The sequence below is a fragment of the Trachemys scripta genome, chromosome 1 (genome assembly GCF_013100865.1).
Source record: "Trachemys scripta elegans isolate TJP31775 chromosome 1, CAS_Tse_1.0, whole genome shotgun sequence".
Classification (NCBI taxonomy): Eukaryota; Metazoa; Chordata; order Testudines; family Emydidae; genus Trachemys; species Trachemys scripta.
This window is the reverse complement of record NC_048298.1, coordinates 67,366,793-67,385,427: the sequence shown is the minus strand read 5'-3', so window position 1 is coordinate 67,385,427 and position 18,635 is coordinate 67,366,793. Positions and strand designations below refer to the sequence as shown.

The 18,635-nt window shown below is 42.5% G+C and overlaps 1 long non-coding RNA gene across 1 annotated transcript; it reads left to right on the top strand.

Moving 5' to 3' along the window:
- The first annotated feature begins 12,115 nt into the window (after nucleotides 1-12,115).
- Nucleotides 12,116-17,564, top strand: LOC117868816. The gene is made up of 4 exons (XR_004643721.1): nucleotides 12,116-12,223; nucleotides 13,172-13,218; nucleotides 14,224-14,402; nucleotides 17,529-17,564. It is a non-coding gene; the product is annotated as an uncharacterized LOC117868816 (long non-coding RNA).
- The last annotated feature ends 1,071 nt before the right edge of the window (nucleotides 17,565-18,635 follow it).

Genomic DNA, 18,635 nt, shown 5'->3' with positions numbered 1-18,635 from the left:
TTATCTATGTCACTATTGTACCGTTACTGCTTAGTTCCTCGGATCCTTCAACCATCCCTTTTGATCACAGAAGTCACAGAAATGTAGGGCTGGAATCTAGTCCATTCCTCACACACAGAGACAACACCAAGTAGACCAAGTCCAACATCCAATGATGGGGATTCCACAACCTCCTTGTGTAACTTATTCGGGTACTTAATTATCCTTATAATCAGAAAGTTTTTTCCTAATATCTAACCTAAATCTCCTTTGTTGTACACTAAGCCAAATACTTCTTGTCCTACCCTCAGGCGACATGGAGAACCGTTGATCATTGTACTCTTTATAAACCACTTTTTACATATTTGAAGATTGATTGGGGACATGATAACAATCTTCTCTTCTGTAGACTAAACATACCCAGTTCTGTCTTAACTGTTCTCTCATTTTTATTGCTTTCCTCTGGACTCTCTCCAGGTTGTTCATACCCTTATGGCACCTAAAATAGGACACAGTATTCCAGCTGGGGCTTCATCAGTGCCAATTAGAGCAGAACAATTACCTCCATGTCTTACGTACGACATTTCTGTTAATACATCCCAGAATGACAGTTGCCTTTTTTTTTGTTTTTGTTTTTTTTTGTTTTTTTTGGCAACAGCATCACATTGACTCCTGTTCAATTTCTGATTCACTATAACCCCTAGATCCTTTTCTGCAGTATTGCTGCCTAGCCAGTTATTCCCCATTTTGCCTTTTTTGTTCCTTTCTGAATGCAGTGCTCTGCATTGTCTTTAGTGAATTTCACCTTATTGATTTCAGACCAGTTCTCTAACTTACCAAGATCATTTCAAATTCTAATTCTGATTTAACTTCATAGCAATAACCTGTCATAAACAGACACTCATAAAAATATTTCCCAGTTTGTCACAGTGGCAAATCATAGACAATAAATGGAGGTTGTTGTTTTGTTTGTTTAGTTGTTGTTGTTGTTTTGCCATAAGTTCTTTGGAAAACCAAAAATGGTTATAGGACCCATAAAATAGTGTCAGATGTGTAGAAAGAACTAAAAGAAGGCAGGTGACTGGGTGAATAAAATTACTAATAATTGTAATTGCAAAAAATTGCAAACAAAAATGTAAATGTTAACAAAGGGGGAAATGCAGCTATGCTTTTGTATGCAACTATGCTTTTGTCATTAATGATCAATTTTTTATTAGGGGATAAAGTAACTCAGCAGTTTTTAACATCTTGTCCAATGAAAACTAGAAACTTCCCTGTAATTAAAAAAGAATATCTCATTACTTAGGCTTGATGCTTTTTCATAACTGAAGCAGATGCTCAGTACATAATCTGTTGAATTGCTTATTACCATGAAGTAACGCTATGAGGTAAAAGCAATATACATGATTTTAGAGCAGGGGTCGGCAACATTTGGCATGCAGCTCGCCAGGGTAAGCACCCTGGCGGGCCGGGCCAGTTTATTTACCTGCTGACGCAGCAGGTTCGGCCGATCGCGCCCCCCCATTGGTCGCGGTTCACCGTCCCGGGCCAATGGGGGCGGCAGGAAGCGGCGCGGGCGAGCGATGTGCTCGCCACGGCTTCTCGACGCCCCCATTAGCCCGGGACGGCGTACCGCGGCCAGTGGGGGCCGCGATCGGCCGAACCTGCCGCGTCAGCAGGTAAATAAACTGGCCTGGCCCGCCAGTGTGCTTACTCTGGCGAGCCGCGTGCTGAACGTTACCAACCCCTGTTTTAGAGTCTGTGAAGAAAGATTGAGAGAGAAGCAATTTCCACTTCCTGAACAATTCTATGTTCTTGTCTCTGGCAGAACAAGAAGATACAGTCTTGTGATGGGACATGAAATAGCTGTGAGCTTATAAACTCTTTGTCAACTTTTTTACCACACATTTTCCTGACTCAATATGGATGAAAGGATGGTTCGACTTGAATACCTTTTTAATGTATATCAAATGCTTTTGCCTTCATCTTCCAATATTTTCCATTTCTAGTAACAGAAAGGTTTCCTGTGTTTTAGCCCTGCTCCTACCATAGTCGATAAAGTGTAATGAGTTATTTCACAATAAGTTTGCAATAACTATAGCGTCAGAAAGGCATTCCATTGCACAGCAGCAAATATGACCACAAATGATTAGTGTATGAATCGGCTTCTGTATGCCTTAAGGGAATTCAGATGGAAATTCTCTTCTTTTTTTAAAAAGAATGAGGTGAGCTTTTAACCAAGGACATATCCAGCCGCGGCAAACAAACCAATTAGTTGTGCCCAGTAGATCAGTTGTAATAGACAATTGACATTTTGATGATAAGCTGCCAGTTCAGAAGTCTATCAGTTGACCTTCTTAAAATATTAAATTGTCAGTGCATGTGTGAACTAGCCCAGTTTTTAAAGTACTTTACGTTGAGTCCCTTTCTTTCAATAGCCACATTTCCTTGTTAACTACCATACAAAACTGTTAAAAACAATTGCGTGGAAAGTGTTAGAATGAAGAGCCAGTCGCCGATGCTGCAATGGCCAGACCTGAGACATCAGTAGATGGTGCAGTGGCAGCAATAGAGACTGGGGCAAATGTGTGCTATTGATATGACAGTAACAACTATTGTAGGTGTTGCATCTCCTTTGCTCACTTGAACCCCCGGTGTAGAAAAGCCCTTACATATGAGCACAGTCCCACTCACTGCAAGATGCTGCGTCCTCTGAACTCTCACTAAAGTCCAGGGAGAGCTGAGGGGTCCTAGCACCTCCCAGGAGGCACACAGCCTTTGCAGGAATAGATCTCAATAGAGCAGTCAACCTTTCTACCAGAGAAGGACAAATCATTTTTTTGTTCCTGTCAGGTCACTCACTGAATTGCAGTCAGAAAACTTACTCTTTCAATCATGCCAGAGGTATTTTTGTATTGTTTTTGTTCTCATGTAGCAACTGCTACATCTATATTTCAAAGCAACAATCCTCACCACCAGTCATCACCAAGGATAGAAACTATGACCATATCAGCATAAAAAATACAGCCACTTATGGAATCACTCCATTAACTGGCAGCAGTAGCAAGCTCTTACCCTCTGTGGGCTGGACATGTCTAGAGAAAGACATGATCACATATGCTTTGCCAGCACGTTACATAGAATTCAAAGCAGATTTCTTCCAACCAAGCACATATGGAGCACTGGAGAGGCAAAGATGGACTTGGAAACAAAAGGAAATACAGGGTCCTGACTACCCCATCTGGTGCTCAACATACTTTTGCCAAAATAGGTAGAAATTACATTCAATTATCCCAAAGTATAAATTGCATCAAAGAAGATGGTCCCCAGTGGAGCTAGGATGGGTATAATGTGGTGCATATGGCTTCTTTGCTTTTTGGGAGAGCTGTAAGTACAGGGTATATGGCCTTCCAAAGGGTGGCCAAGCTCAAATCTTTATTTCCTGTAATCCCTTCCAAAAACTGCATAAAAATGATGAAATTACAGCTGCACAAGGCCTCTTTAACTTGCTACACTGCATGTGAGACTGAAAACAGATTTTGGTGCCAATGTGATCTCCTGAGAGGACTTAGAATATCTGTTAGATATACTGGTGATTAATGTAATATGACTTATTCTGTCATGGTGCAGACATGCCAAACCCACCAAAAAATGCAGAAATTTGGCTTGTTTTTGGCTTACTTGGCTTGTGAGTTGTTTGTTGGCTAGTTTTTGGCTTGTGGCTTGTTGCTTGTTACTTCTTTTTTTTTGATCGGCTCCTGGCAATCAGGAGCAAGGGGCAAGAGGGGGAGAAAGTCAGGGATACACAGCAGGCCCACCACAGTCCCAGAATGCACACCAGGGGGATCTAGTCAAATAGAGTGTTGGGGTTCTTAGGGATTGGCTTGTTTTGGCCTTGTTTTGAAATGGGATTAGCTTGATTTTGGCTTATTTTGAAAGTTGGCATGCTTATTTACCACGTGAAAGTTGGCAACTGTGTCACAGAGATTTTATTAATATGGCAGTGATGACATGCTGTGATGTTTTAGGGATCAACCAGACCAGTCAGGGGTTCTGTCACCACTGTGCTGCTATTGTTCAATTCCCTGACATCAATAGCCTGCCCACAAGCACAATGTCTTACCTTGGTTTTCACCAGCCTAGTTACTCGTTGTAGGGTGACACCAACAGCCCTTCTAGTCCAGAGTCTCCCCAGATCTGTCTTCCCTGAGTTCTCAAGTACCAGACACTCTGTTCCCCTCTGGTTTGTCCCCTCCAAAGGCATGAAACCAGCCCCACAGATCAGTTCACTTTTGCACACTTAGACTCCATGCAGTTTGCACTATTGAGACCTGTTTTGGGTAAAAATAAACAAAGGGTTTAGTTCATAGAAAAACCACAGATTCCGAGACAAAAATAGTAAGGGAGAGCAAACCTAGACAAGTTACACAGAAAATAAACATAAAAACACAACCTGAGGCTTTACACTTCCATAATAGATATCATTTTTCTAATACAAATTAGTGATTTTCTTTTGAATAGTGTTCCACCATATCCCGTAGCTACAGTGGGGGATCCAGCATCTATGGAGAGCTTCCTGCCTAGAGACAGTGCCTTGGTTTCTGGACAGATTTCCCTTCAAATCCCTTCCATTTAAAATGGGTTTGCAGGTTTGATTATTTTTTTCCCCCTCCTTCGCTGTAGATATTAAATGCGAAGAAAATTCCAGTTGTCTCAATATCTTTCCATTTAACTCTAATGGCCCATCTGGGTTGGACAAGGAATCATTAGTTTAGTCTGGTTTTGTGTAAACACCTGGTTTAAGAAGTGCCTCTCGCTCTCTGCGCTGGTGTGAGGTAGAGCTGAAATTTATGAGCACAGATCTACATGTATATAAATTCATAACTGTAGCCTGTGTACATATCTCATACTGATTATTAAGTTTAGAACATTGCAGGCTTTAATAGAAGACCTTACTTGGTTCAATTGTTCTTTCATGGGGCCTAAACCTTCTGTTCTCCCCTTGGGGTGTCTGGATCCTGATTGTCACCCATGCATACAGGAGAGCCTGCCTGCTGTGGGAGGCATGCAATTCAGGTGTATAAAATTGAGAGCAAAAGCACTGTCTCCATTACAGAGTAATTTCTGAATTACGGCTTCTCTACACTACACATTATGCCAGTATAATTTATGTCACTCAGGGGTGTGAATAAGACACCCTGAACAACATAAGTTATGCTTACCTAAGCACCGGTGTGGACTGCTCGGCTATGTTGGTGGGAGCTTCTCCCGCCAATGGATCTACCGCCTCACTGGGATGTGGGTTTTTTTATGCTGATGGGAGAGCTCTCCCATCAGCGCAGAGCGTCCTCACCAGACATGCTACAATGGCGCAGCTGCAGCGCTTCTAGTGTAGACTAGCTCTTCGTCAGATCCCTGGTCACTTTACTATGTTGCTAAATTAAATTAATTAACTGAAACCCTACGCTGCATCTCCAGCATCAATAAAAACCCATTCCAGATCTGGCAGGCGTGCACAGACATAGCTAAATCAATATAATACATACAGTGCTACTACAAATGGCATATACTGGTAAATGAATATGGATGCGACTGGATCAGCTGAGCACTTCTCCTCATAAACTGATGAGCTCTCCCCTGACATCTAAGCTGTGGAAAAGGACTTCAAGAGCTGACCTCATTTGCTCAGCATGATGGGATTGCTTGCCCAAATGATCACTTGTGGCTGGTGTTGGATCCCCAGTCTCCTTGTTATTCGTTAGGAATAATAAAGGGTTGTTATCCTTGTGTGAATCAAGGGCAGCAGAACTGTACCTGGCATACCCCGATGGAGGGACTTACCCTCAAGTGGGTAAGTCACTAGGCAGGGGACATTGGTTCCGAAGCCCAATGAGTTGAGAGAGGGTGGGGACAGGTACTTGTACCTGGTGGTGTGGTCCCTGTTTACGGTTCCTAGACACCATTTGACCCTTCCTCTCTCCATGGTATAATAAAAGATCTAATTTAGACTCAATTGGGAGTCTTGTTACACACTGAAGAGCTGAAATCACTGATATTGAGGTCTAAATATTAGACCTACTTTGGGACAGTATCTCTGATGCAAGAGGCTGCCCAGTGTGCACCAGCAGTGAGGCTCCCCCACTAACAGCTGAAATCGCTGAGAGCTGAAATCACTGACAGCTGTGTTAAGTGGTGGGCCCTGAAGACATCTCGGTGAGCGGCCAGCTGGCTGGCGGAGAGGTGCAGCCAGCAGGGTGGCTGGTGGAGAGGCATGGCGAGGGGCCAGCAGGGCAGTTGGCAGAGAGGGCCAGAGCAGAGCCCCACAGAGAGGCACGGCAATCAGCCGGTGGGGCGGCAACCAAGTGCCCAAGCAGCGGAGCGTGTAAGGTGCCTCCTTACCCCCCCACACCCACCCAGGATGGGAGGTGAACTCTGTGGATGAACCTCTGAACTCTGGGGCTGCACTGACCAAGGACAGCAACTGTGAATGGGGTACAGAGAAGGGATGGGCACGTTAAAGGGACTTTTGGGTTGCTGGACTTAAGACCCTGAGGGGAAAAGGACACTGCCCAACTTACTTGGGGTGGGTCTTTTGCTCATGGTTTGTGTTTATGAACCCTAGTTGCCGTGTTTTCCCAAATTAATGCTGAGTTACTGCCCTCCTTTTATTAAAAGATTTTGCTATACTCAGACTCTGTGCTTGTGAGAGGGGAAGTATTGCCTCTTAGAGGTGCCAGGGGGTGGTGTGTAATTGTCCCAGGTCATTAGATGGGGGCTCGAGCTGGTTTTGTGTTGAAAAGATACTAGATACTGAACCCAGCCCTTGTTGCTGCCAGCGCTGACTGGCAGAAGGGTTACATCTTTAACTAGAGACGTGAGGGCAGCTTTACTTATAATTAACTTTCTAAATCTCACTTCTCAAATACTTGTTTAGAAGAAACAAAAATCCTTTCTCATGCTTGATTTTAATAAGCCAATAACACTAACTAAGTCAGCACCACTGGGACCATCTGTGACTAAATTAGGTCTCACTGCTCATACATTAATGGTTTGCTGTTACGTTGATTCTAGAACATATCTGAAATACCAAATGTTCCTTGTCCATTTCGTCAATTACTAATCTGCTCATTATAGATAGTGCAGTTAGTAGTATCCCTTATCAATTAACATTTTTGTCCATTACTGCCCTCATCTAGAGTAACAGGCATCTCTTTATATACTGCACATGTTTACAGAAAAGACCAAGGAAATGACCTATTTACTATGACTTCTTTTCATGGTATCTGGTTTACCTAATTGATTGAGCAGATGTCTTTAGCTTATCATCCACTGTATTATCAATTATAAAACATATCTGTAACCAAGTCATTATGACAGAAATCACCTGCTAGAGTAATCTCTGATAAGTTAAAAGCATCTTTCCGTAGATGATTATTGTATTGATCATAGAAAACAGCTGCCCCAAATCAGTTACAAGCAGTTCTTTTTCGGGCCTCTGGACACATTTCCCTAAGGGTCTAGGGTTAGAGTAAAAAGGCACACAATCCATTATTAACATTCTAAGGTCCAGCTAACATTCATGTTATCAATAACATTCCTAGTGTGTCAGTTAAAGCTCAGGGCAAAAACAGAATGGATAATTGGATACAGGCCTGCTCTGATTAGACATTTGTTAGTCCTAAACAAAACACTTTTTAACATTAGAGTTTAGCTAACTCAGAGAGGTTTTTGGTATTTTTGGACAAAGAATCATGAATCACAAAAGATTAATATTTACTAACAGGGCTATAATCTCCCTGGGAGTCAGGACTACATTCCCAATATACAGGAGCAGAGTACATACATCTTTCTAACTGATTAAGCCGGAGAAAAGAGGAATAAAAGTCCTGGGAATACAGAGGGGGTGGGAACAAACAAAGAAAACAAAGTCAAATCAGGGAATTCAGTATTGAGAAACTCAAGCAGAGAGGATGTGAGTAATCACCAATCTGTTTGTTTTTTTCAGATTCATTCTAAGTTTGCATAATTTTGTACTCACATGTAGCTGATAATGTGTTGACTAATTTGACTTTAAGATCAATGCCGTGATCCTCAAGTGTTCCCACTCTTGCTCCCAGTAGCCATTTCATCTGATTTGTGAATGTTTTGGCTGGATCGTAATAAATAACTGGTGGGGACCTGCAGCTATCATCATGACCCAAGATGGCCCCCACTTAGTGGAACTCACCAGATGAGGCCCAGGGAAATGCCTCCTTTTCTACTTTTTTGTAAAAATTTCTCCCCAAAGAGAATCAGTACGCAAGAGCTGGCCCAACTAATGAAGGGAAAAAAGATGTTTTGTAATATCTACCATATGACAGTCAATGGATAAAAATAGGTGCAAGTCAGTAATCCGTCTTCGTATTCATTCTGTTTTTGTACACGGGCTGGAGGAGGAGGTGGAGGTAATTTACTGGCAGGCTATATTTTCACAGTAATATGACTCAAGACAAAGGCAGTCTTATTGTTTCCTTTGATTTGCATTCCAAAGGTACCAAATATGAAAACATTATTCATTGGGACTTGAAGATCGGTCATAGTGACCTTTGTCTGCTGCTTCAGATCCTGACTGCAACTGTTTAAAATACTGCCTCCTATTCTTGTAATAGCCTCCCTCTTTCGAAAAGACCACATAATCCAGGAAAACACTGGCATCCATAGTATTCAGAAGTCAGAGCTCCTTTTTGCATCACCAAGTTCTCTGTGCCCGTCATCTGTTATCAAAAGTGAAAGACAGGATCTACTTAAGCATAAATACAAACCAGATCAAGAGATTTGAAAGGGTCAGATCTTGGTAGCCACTGCTGGGAGATAATCTGTGAAATATTTATCCTTTACATTGCTGCCTCTTACACTTCTTGTCTTCTAAGGTCTGAGATATTTCCACTAACCTCTCTTGTGACTATAATAATCCTCCCCCTCCGAACACATTGTGCTGTCCACCAGCAAAGCTGCATATATGTCTTCAGGATAGTAATGATAGCTGATGGGTCCATCTCTTTAACAAAGCCTGTGATATAACTTAGGCTACATCTACACTACGGGGGGGGTCGATTTAAGATACGCAAATTCAGGTACGCGAATAGTGTAGCTGAATTCGACGTATCGCAGCCGACTTACCCCGCTGTGAGGACGGCGGCAAAATCGACCTCTGCGGCTTCCCGTTGACGGCGCTTACTTCCACCTCCGCTGGTGGAGTAAGAGCGTCGATTCGGGGATCGATTGTCGCATCCCAACGGGACGCGATAAATCGATCCCCAAGAGGTCGATTTCTACCCGCCGATTCAGGCGGGTAGTGTAGACCCAGCCTCAGTATTGCACTGTTTCCTCTGGGATGTCTATGAGTTTGCATTATCTGTTCAGCATTCAGGAATGTGAAGGGGGTCAAGGCTGCTTCCACATGAGCCATCAGTGTTAGCCCCGGAAATCCATTTCGTTTTTCTTCTTTCCTAAATGTTAAAATCACACACAGCCTCACACCCTGAGATACATTAAAGAAACTACTGGGCCAGCCTTGCAAGATGCTGAGGGCTCTCAACACCAGTGCAAGCAATGGGAACTGAGGGTGTTCAGCACCACATTCAGTGTACATTTCAATTTGAGGGCCTGGTTGTTTCAGGTTTGAATTGATTACACAGTCTTTCATCTTTGGGTCACTGATTTGAATATTACCCAAGCAGAGCATCTGATTTGTCAGTGTCGTATGTAAAATAGACTGGTGGCCTCAGTTGCCGTCTGATTCCTAGCATTCACACATCAGAAAACAGTGCCAGTGTTGGCAGTCTGAGCAGACAGCCAAAAGAAGGAATGGGAATAGGAAGTGAAGTACTTTCTGGTCCCTAGGACTGTGTTTACAGCAAGAAATTTAGGATTTTGCCACAATTGCAACTTCACTTGGTTTGCACCTCTACTGGTTGTAGCAACATGGAGATTGCTGCGTGGACAGCATCTGGATGTTTTAACATCATGTTTCCTAACTCTGAGTAGGATTACCATGTCTGCAGCTGCAATAGTAGCCCTAAATTTGCAAGTGGAGATGTGGCCTAGAAATGAAATGTTAACTGTTGGCAGTTGGGAGAGAAGTTAAATGTTAGGTGATAGTGGAGGTTTTATGCCGCACAGGGGAAAATAAAAATTCCTTTCCACTTGACCATTAGGTTCTTGATGGGACATAATACAGAGCAATGCTGCTTTAGTCTTAAGGTCTCTCTCAGGAGCAGTCTGTAAAATAAAGCAAATTTGGTGGGGATCACTTCTGGAAGAAGATTGAAAAGTCATTCTTACCTCAGTTTCCTAATTTCTGCCAAAGTGCCCAGAAAGTATGCGGCAACCCACCTCTACCCCATTCTTGGATTCTGTGACTGCCTTTTAGAACACTTGACACAGCAACACTGGTGATGGTCCTGGCTACTACGTGACTTCATTTAGCAGTGTAGAATGGGCCATTACTATTTCCCCAAACCGGGCTAAGGCTTTGTTTATCTTGGATAGCCAAAACTTTAACATAGTTGGAGAAATAATTAATGTCCCATTTACACTACAAAGTGGAACCATATTGAAGGCCCAGGTTTCCTGGTGTGACTGTAGTGTAAAAAAGCTTGAAACTTATTGTTCTATAACTTGAATTATAACTCTTACCTGTGGGATTCCTCTTCCAATAACTCTCTCTGCCTTACAATTTGTGGACCCTCTAGCTCCCGAAGATGGGAATTCAGGCCAAGAGCTGCCTATCCTTCTGGCCCTGTTACTAGAAGTGGGGATCTGATGGTTGTCCTTATTTTGTTCCACTGCTGGAGGGAAAAGTAGAGCCAGCCCGTGAATTCAGAAGTTAGAGACTGCGGGTATATCTACACAACAATTAAACACTCGCGGCTGGCCCAGGCCAGCTGACTCGGGCTTGGGCTAAGGGGCTGTTTAATTGCAATGCAAACATTGAGGAGTGGGCTGGAGCCCGTCTCTAGGAATCTGTGAGATGGGAGGGTTCCAGAGCTCAGGCTGCAGCCTGGACTTGAACATCTACACTGCAGTAAAACAACTCCTTAGCCAGAGCTCTAGTCAGTTGGCACGGGCCAGCTGTGGGTTTTTAGTTGCAGTGTTGACCTATCCGATGGGTCGCTAAGTGGTTACTTGCTTGTGCTTAAGACTGGCCTGGGATAAGCTGTAATTAGAAGATGAGTATCTCCTGATTGCTTGTGATTCTGGCTGTAGATTTATACAATGCCTGTAAATTAGTACCTAGTATGGAATTATCACAGTGATACATACAATGTATAATTATGTCTTATTGACTGAGAGATGCATGGCAAGAAAAAGCAGTAATGTCAGTAAACATTCTGGTGGAATGATACCTTTGAAGGGGCAAATGGTTCTTAAAAGATTGGTTGTGCTTTGCTAGTGGGCATTTAAGGGCAGTGGTTATCTCATTTTTCTGCTGGATGTTTCAAGTTAGTCAGATGACAGACTGGCTAAGAGCCATCTGAACTGTTCCCTTCTGTGCACCACACAGTTATGGGCACTTCCCATATAGCATTACTGTCTGTACTCTTTTAACATTGCTCCTCACAAAATGGATTGTGTCATATTCTGCAGGCTGACACCTTTTTGGTGGGCAAGGAGGGGTGTATGTGAAACACTTGTCTGTGTCATGCTTTGCCAGCTTGACTTGTTTGTTATTGTGATGTCCTGTCGTGTGTTGGCCTTGAAACAGAATGTCTGAACTCAGAGTGCTCTCATATTAAATACAGAGATGCCTCAAGGATTCTTAATGGGTTTCCTGGGCCCCAGCTGCAATTCATCCCTTCTACTGGCCTCCAGCCACGCCTATAAACTGCATGTCTTCCTTTCCTCTTTCGTTGTGCTGTTCATTTTGTCACATACTCTGTGTCCACAGATGTCAAGTGTAAAATGGCATGTGGTGTTAATGCTTTAGTGCTGGCACAGACTTACTTCCGGAAGAAGATATGCCTCTAGCAGTGTTGTCTTGCAGGCTACACATCTAAATTTATCATGGCATGTTTATTCAAACAGGGCAAAAGCCTGTGATCTGGCATGATGCCATCCAATCAGTCAACAGACCATCTAGGAGTATCAAGTGTGGCTGTTAAAGGCAGGAATCCCAGCCAGGAATGTCTGCACTCCTGTGTCGGTGGAGGTTATGTGCTCTTGGCTGGAGGATTACTCATAACTCTCCTTGTAATGTCACTACGTATGTGCTATTTTTCTATTAAATATAGAAATGAATTCAAGTATCACCAGATCACTAGCAAGGCTGATAGTATACCTTTCCTCATTAAATGTTGTTTTTCAGGGCATATAATATGCGGTTACATTAAATTTCCTAATGAACAGCACAGAACAAGCAATGATCTACAAAGTGCTAGAATTATTTCGGTGCATACATAAAGAAAAAAGGGGAAATTAATTTCTACTGAGTTTGTTGGTGCTAAACCTTGTTAATGGTAGAACTAATCCTTTTATATTTTTGGCCAAAAATTTATTTCTGGGCAATGTTTTTATTGAAAATGTTATCTATTTTTATTTTGAAATTTTTCATTTATAATTGTCTTCAAAATAGGACATTTTCTTATGACTTTTTTTTAAAAAGTTTATTTTTCAAAAAACCCTACCATGTGGTTATCTTAGTAACAGAAGAGATTTAAAAAATTGCAATTCAAAATGTTTGCAGGTGAAAACTGCAAAATTTGGTCTGTAATTTACAATATTTTATCTATGCTAATCCTGGGATTTCAGACTGCATTTTTATAAATCAAACTGTTGCAGTGCAAATCTGTGTGCTAATTATAGTGTAATGATTGATTGTGTATTATCTGAATTAGTAAATAGCTCTGATCAAACATGTTTATTTACTAAAGTATTAAATCATACAAAAATAAGTACTTGACCATAGAATTTAAATTGTGTAGCTAATCACATGTCAAATAGTGTAGGCACATCCTTGGCACTTCCCAGTGATTTCTAATAGTGTTTGAGTCCCAATTGGCTAATGAGTTGTCTTCTAATGCACCATTTTTTGCTGTCTGATTAGTGGTTTTCTCTCCAGTGGAATTTTTGCTACATAAAAATCCAATAAGCTAAAATATACTTATGGGGCTGCTCCATTCACATCTGGCAACTTTCCATTATCTTTTTACAGATGTCTGGGTCTCTATGTACGGACAGTTATGGATGAAGAGTTCACAGGTATATTATTATTTTTGTTTTCTCAAATATTCACAGGCAAACTCAGGCCTATTCCTATTTAGCTATGTCCCCAAATTTAATTTATTTTAATCATCACCACTGAATTCATTCCTAGAAAAAGGGTTACTCGTAACTCTCCTTGTAATGTTATTATATAGGTGCTATTTTTCTATCAATGAATTCAAGTACCACCAGAACTTTAAAAAAAGTTCAAAATTAACAATATATGGGGATTTTTTATTTTTTTATTTCTCAGCATCAAAACATTTACACATTTATTGTTACTCGTGGTTCAAACTAGAAATCCAGCTCAAGATGGACTTCTTTAAAATGCTTAAATCTTCAGAAGGATTCATCTGCATGTTTATCTCTGCTTCCAGACTTGTGCTTTACTGTCCCTGATCCATAGTTGGTCACTCTGGAAACTCAGTAATAAATTGGTTGTAGAGTGTGAGAAATTCGCTTTGCATTCACTAGGGATTTAATTACAATTAGGGCTGTCAAGCGATTAAAAAAATTAATTGCAATTAATCACATGGTTAAAAAATTAATCATGCTTAATTGCACTGTTAATAATAGAATACCATTTATTTAAATATTTTTGGATATTTTCTACATTTTCAAATATATTGATTTCAATTACCACACTTCATTCAAAGCAGCGCAAATATTTGTAATAAAAAATAATATAAAGTGAGCCCTGTCAACTGTGTATACTATATTATAATTTAAATCAATATTTTTGAAAATGTAGAAAAACGTCCAAAAATATTTAATAAATTTCAATTGGTATTCAGTTGTTTAACAGTGTAATTAAAACTGTGATTAATTGCAATTAATTTTTTTAATCATGATTACTTTTTTTGAGTAAATTGCAAGTTAACTGCGATTAATCAACAGCCCTAATTACAATTTTTAAAAGTTATGTCCTTGGAAGGCAGAAGTCACTTGAGAGAAACAGGAACTGCTTTGAATAATGAAAGAAATTATCAAATCTTCCCACAGATATGTATGCAGTTCCCACTGATTTCAAATGGAGTTGCACATGTATCCAATGTTGTCCATCGTACTTTCCAATCTGAAAATACACACCGCAAATATAAAGAAAATGAAAATGCTGAGTCTCCATGGACATTTACACTCCCTTCTGCTTTAACTAGGAAGAAAATACAGCACAAGCATAGGTAATATATACCAAAATGACAGAAAGAGAGCAAAGTCAGTTTTGATTAGATGGCGTTCATGTATAGGTTTCTGCTGTTGCTTCTTGTTTGTACCACTGGAATCCCTTGATAAGTTATGTCTGAAAAATTGACCATAGTTCTGATTTTTTTTTTTAAGTGCCTCAGTTTTTAGGTAATCAACTTGTGATATCTTGGGTTTGCTTTCTTCAGACATGTTCAGTACTCATGCCAGCTGTAGTCAATGAGAATTATGAGCTCGAAGAACCTCTTCTACAGTTAGGGTATGTCTCCACTGCAGCTGGGAGGGTGCTTCTCAACACAGGTGGATAGACAAGCACTAGTTCTGCTCTAGCCAGCACACTAAAAATAGCAGTGTAGTAGCGGCAGCACAGGATGCAGGTCAGGCTAGCCATCCAATTACATATCCAGGGGATCAGGCGTCAATGTACTGGGGTAGCTAGCCCAAACCGCTGCTCATCCCGCCATGACTACACTGCTATTCTTAGAGCACTAGAGCTAGTGCATAGCTCTCTACCTATGCTTGGAAGCACCCTGCCGTCTGCAGTGTAGACATACCCTTAAAAATAGCTTAAGGGTTTGTCTCCAGTTACTGTCCTGGGGGAATACGGCACCAAAAAAATTAAAAATTCTGGGCACAATATTTTAAAATTATGCAAAATTATGCATATTTTATTTGTCAAAATGACACAATATAATCACACCAGTTTCAATTATTTCAGTAATTTATTTCAAGATACTTGTCAGCAAATATGTCAACAACGCAGACAATGAAAAAGTAAAAAGCAACAGAGGGTCCTGTGGCACCTTTAAGACGAACAGATGTATTGGAGCATAGGCTTTCATGGGTGAATGCCCACTTCGTCGGATGCATCCGACAAAGTGGGCATTCACCCACGAAAGCTTATGCTCCAATACATCTGTTAGTCTTAAAGATGCCACAGGACTATCTGCTGCTTTTTACAGATCTAGACTAACACGGCTAGCCCTCTGATAATGAAAAAGTAGAGAGTTAAAGAAACTCCTACTACAACCCAGTTCCAGTTGGTGGGGGGCAGGGCGGGGCGAGGGGGGGTGCTGGAGAGGACTGCATGGGGGTCCCCCTCCTGCAGAGCCCAGAAATGGGTCCCTCTGGTTCCCCAAAGCAGAGCTGTGCCCTTCCCATGCCCAAACATGTGTCTCCCCTCATCCCCAGAGCCCAGCCATAGAATCCGCTCAGCTAAGCTTTGTCCCACTGAGGGTCATGGTGCAGCCCTGCCCTTCCTCACCCTTTGCCAGAGCTGGGTCTCCTGGACCAACTCCCATCCCTGGGCGGATGGGGATCAAGCCCTGCAGCCAGAGCATGCAGAGTCTCCATCACCCTGGGCCAGACACTCGGCTCACTGCCAGCTGGAGAACCAGGCTCTGCAGAGTCCAGCGGCCCCAGTTGGCAGCCAGATGCTCTGCAGCCCCAGTTCTGTGAGGAAAACATAAAATTCTGTGCAGAACATTAATTCCTCCCAGCAATAAAGACTTACAGAGCTGCAGCAGCACAGCTGAACTGGTGGAGCTGTGCTGCTGTGGTGCTTAGTAAAGATGTTACCTATGCCGATGGGAGAGCTTCTCCTGTTGGGGTAGATACTCCACTTCTCTGATAGGGGGTAGCTATGTCGACAGGATAAGCCCTCACATCGACATAGTGCTGTCTACACCAGGAGTTTGGTTAGTATAGTTACATAGCTCAGAGGTGTGGATGTTCCACACTCCTGAGAGATGTAGTTATAACGACATATGTTAGTAGTGCAGACCTAACCTCAGACTCTTAATGCCTCTCTTTTTGAAAATGTTAGCCTCTACACAGACAATAATCCATAAGAGTGCTATTGACAAAGGGTCAGAAGTGCTCATCCCCTTCTACAGCATGGAGGCAACCAAAGGAGCAGAAAAGGCCCATATATAAGAGGAGGAAGGGGAAAGCCTAAGTTCCCGGGTTCCCCATCTTCCCGCGAACACACAACAACACGAACTAGTACCATATGGTTGGCATTCCATGAGTATTCAATGCAGAGAGGGTATCCCAGAGAGGAAGTGCAAATGGGAAGCAGCCCCTTCACCCAGCATGCTTCCCTGACAAAGAGGCTTAAAATCTATGGCAAGCTGCCACAGAGGAGATGGTTGCTTTATTTATATAGCAGCCAAAAATATATTGGGTGTTTCCTAGTCTGACCAGCATTGACTCTCCACAAAGGGAGTTGGAATGTGCAGCTGTGGTGAAGGAGCTGATCCCTTAGGAACTGCCCAGAAAAAGGGGAGAGGAATCTTAAAGAGCGTCCCTCCTTATGGATGTCTGCAGGACTGGAATTAGACCTATGTATAGATTCTTGGGCTCTGTGGAGGTTGGGAGCTATGTGCCCTTAACTGCTGCCTGTGTGAGGAGAGGCTGCAAACTTCTCCCCACAGAGGGGAGTATGAATCAGTAGTTCTGAAAGACTCAACCTTCGTGTCCTGACTACTTTTTGCTTCCTGAGGATTTTCTGCAGCAGGGTGTTTAATGATAAGGCCTTTTCCTGTAGCCATATTGTAACGTCTGAGCCTTTGTCTGTGGCCATATTAGGAGAGCAGCAGCCATAAGCTAAGAAGCAGAAAGTCACATCCTCATATTCCATCTAAATTACATTAAAACAGTGTAATATCAGGTTGTTAAGAAGTTGATCCTGTCCTAATAGTATCCACCATCACCAGATAAAGAAACAGATCTTAAGATGGTTAAAGAAAACTTAGTTTGATAGCATTCTATCTGTCAAGAAATCACTTAATAGTTGGGGTTGTGAAATCCTCATTTCTTTATTGTTTTGTCTTTATGGTCCTCCCTTCCCTATTGTGTATCTGTATGGTCTCTGTCTGGTTCTTTGTTTCTGTCTGTTGCATAACTAATTTTGCTAGGTGTAAATCAATTAAGGTGGTGGGATATAATTGGTGAAAGGATTGTTTTACAATATGTTAGGATTGGTTAGAAAATTATTTAGTAATATTTTAGTAAAATGATTGGTTAAGGTACGACTAAGCAAGACTCAAGTTTCACTATATAAACTGGGGTCCAAAAGGAAGTTTTTTTGGAACCAACTCCAGGACACAGCCTCAAGATCAGAGCTGCCAGACCTCAACACTCTGCTAATGACACCGTGCAGAAGCTGGAGTCCCCCAGATGACCTGATCCTGACTGACCATCAAGAAAAATTCATCTGCCTTATTGGGAGCGGTGAGCATTGTATGCTTAGCATGTGCATTCTGTTTTGATAATTGTTAATAAATAGAGGTTAAGTAGGATATTATTGTGTAAGTCTCTTTCACTAGTAAAAGACCCCACAAACCCACAGAGTGTAAGGTTACACCCTGAGCCCACGGAAGGGTAAGGGTGGGTGCCTAAATTAACAGGCTTATGCCTGAGCCCTAGGAACTGGGTACGGGTGGGTACCCATAGAGCAGCGGTGGGCAACGTGCAGCCCATAGATTGCCCACCACTGCCCTAGAGTGTGTGAGTAACAGAGAATTTGGTTAACAAGGGAAGCATTTAGATCATTGTATTTTAAGTTTTCTGTGGACTTAAGGGTTATTTATAGCAACACTTATTGTATGAAATAGTATACTATCATTGTGGCAGGGCGACGATCACCGGTGCAGCGCCTCCTGCTGGTCGTCTAGGGAATTAGCTCTTCCCAGCCCAGAGCGCCCTCTGCAGGCCACTGGCCCGCCTGCCGCTGGCTCCCGTGTCCCTCCCGGACCCCAGTGCCCCTCTATGTGAGGGTCCTGCCCCCAGCAGTAACCTGCAATTTGGGTGTCCCCACCCCAGGGAACCCCCAACCCCCTATCCCAACCTTGCCTCAGTGGTTACTGCCAGTCATCATCTAGCCCCTGCTCCCTGGGGCAGATTGCGGTCTATAAACCACTCATACGCAAGGGGGGTTGGACCAGCTGTCTCTGCCTATATCTGGGCTGCCCCTCTGCAGCCCCAGTACCCTTATGTGGGCCCTCAACTCAGTCTGCAGCCTGGGGCTTTGCTAGGCTGGAGCTCCCCAGCTCCCTCTGCCCTTCCCCAGCACTGCTCCACCCTAGGTATCCTCCTCAGCTTCCCAGGCAGCCACATCCTTCTCTCTCTAGAGGCTAGAAAAAGAGTGTGTCCTCTGGCCCTCAGCCCTCTTATAGGGCCAGCTGTGGCCTGATTGGGGCATGGCCCCA